Source organism: Brachionichthys hirsutus, chromosome 11, assembly GCF_040956055.1.
Source record: "Brachionichthys hirsutus isolate HB-005 chromosome 11, CSIRO-AGI_Bhir_v1, whole genome shotgun sequence".
Lineage (NCBI taxonomy): Eukaryota > Metazoa > Chordata > Actinopteri > Lophiiformes > Brachionichthyidae > Brachionichthys > Brachionichthys hirsutus.
In genome coordinates this window covers 5,399,090-5,401,481 of record NC_090907.1, presented here as the reverse complement: position 1 = coordinate 5,401,481, position 2,392 = coordinate 5,399,090, and positions in this window count along the sequence as shown.

The following is a 2,392-nucleotide window of genomic DNA, read 5'->3' as shown; positions in this document are numbered from 1 at the left end:
TCCAGCGGTGTGGCGCCTTCAGCAGAGTTGAATCGGGGCATGGCCATGTTTAGTTTCTTTAGATTGTAACCACCATGAAACAATAACAAAATAATACTGTCATTTCTAACATTTCCTGAATTTTTGCAGCTATTTTTTTTCTTCTGTTTTCGCAGCTAGCCACGAAGTACGTGTCAAAAATCACTTCATAATAAAATAAAAAAAATCTCAATCTCTAAGCTACACAATATAAACATAAACATAGATTTAACCTTCTGAAGGTCATTTATCATCGTCTGCGCTCACTCAAACTACCTCACCCGGATAAAATATCAGCTCATTACTGCACAAAGTTCTGCTGTGCCCATGTGTTTGTCTGAATATGTCAGAGGTAATGGAGATGAGAATTAGAGAGCAAAGGTGTAAATGGCCATATTCCTTCACCTCGCCACAAAAATAATTACCCGCCTGTAAGAGAAGGGCAAACTGTTTAAGCATAAGAAGTGAAACATGTACATAAAACTGGCAAATCTGGGGATGGGTACTGTTGGTTAGATATATAATGTGTGTTTTAACCCTGTGTTTGAATGACCTAAATTATAGGACAAATAGCAACATGCTAGAATTATGAAAGCCACATCCTCGAACACTCCAACAAAGTGCGTCATTAAATAGTGAAACTCAATGCCACTGGACAGGTGTTTTTCTCACGGTGAAATACCACAACACAACAGAGGAGTGACAAATAACCATTACTTCAAACCAACTGATTTTGCTTTGAAATCCTGACTTTTTTTTTTTCTAAAGACAATGTTAGGCGTTACTGGTGTGGGACTGCGTTTCCCTGGATAAAAGAGGAACGGGTTTGGAGTGTGAAAGATTGCCCAGACGCATCAGTTTAGCATCTACAGGCTGTGTATTCTACTTTACAGCATCTAATGTGGTATTCAGGGTAGTTTCATGCACAAGTGCTTGTGGCTATTACAATATATTTTATTGTGCAGAGAGGCTCCATCTGACATACATTGTATTTTCAACTTGACAGCAGAAATGTAGTCAACAAAGATGAATGAGCTGTAGAGCAGGCACTCAACTGTCAATCTGTGCTCATACACAGGAGCTTTGTCCACAAGAGTGGGTGGAGAGTGCATGTGTGTGTGTGTGTGTGTGTGTGTGTGTGTGTGTGTGTTTGTGTGTGTGAGGATGACTCCACAGAGATTGTATCAAGGCTAGAATGACTATCAACTGAAATGTATATGAGATTCAAATTCTTCTTCCTCTATACTCTCCCCCCCTTCCTTTGTCTTCTGGGAGCCTTAGTCAGCGGAGCTCAGTTGTAAAAAGATTTTCTTCTCTCGTTTCCTCATGCACACACAAACGTGCAATGAAACACAAACATGAACTCACACATCCCAGATAAAGGGAAGTCGTCAATTGTTTACTTGATGAGGGGGATATGTTGAGGCTGGTATTACTACCAACCAGGTTTAGTACCCCTACCTGGTACGGGGGGGACCTGTCTCTACTCCACACATTATATTTAGTTGATAGAATATAGTCATAAACTGAAGCATAAAAACAGCAAATTATGGGTTATGCATTGCACTGATTCTTGCTAAAGACTTTTATAGCTGCTCTCTGAGCTATGAACGTCTGTACAGTAGTTTTCCTGGTGTTAGAATGACACATAACATCATCAATCTAGTCGTCATGATGCTTCAGTGTTGTCAAGCTCACATGCTGTTCTGTTCCTGCAGAAAATACGTGACTATCATATAAATGTAAAAAAAATCGGATGACGACACGGAACTGATGATTACACATACATTCTGAGAAGACACGCTGTGAAACAATGAAAAGACATGGAGGATTCTGGTGAAGACACATTTGACACATTGCTGTTTTCCAAGCAGCATCACCAGTGAGATGGAACAGCAGAGGCCTCGTGTTGCCCTGGGCATCATAAAACAATGGCCACACGCGTCAACAAAACGGGTTTACAAAAAAGGCCGCACTTTAAAAATACCAACACTTAAGGTAGAGAATGTGATGCAGGAAGAGACCCCTAGGAGGTGGAGACAAAAGAGAAACTGAGGAGGACAGAGTGCATTTATGATGCACGCAAGCCAAACAAGGGAACCTGGAGGACAAGGAACTTACTGCAATAGATCAGATCGTTTCAGCTGAATGAAAATAGCAGTGGCAAAATAAGCATTTCCAAGTGTGTGTGTGTGTGTGTGTGTGTGTGTGTGGCAAGGTCTATGTGTGCTGTTATGCCGGCATCAGAGCATCCCATACATCCCAGAGAGTCCATTGATTAGCTATTAATAAACTATAGAGATGCCATTACTCACAGGGGAGGTCAGTGAGGTCTCTCTCTTTCTCTCTCTCTCCCTCTCTCTCTCTCTCTGTC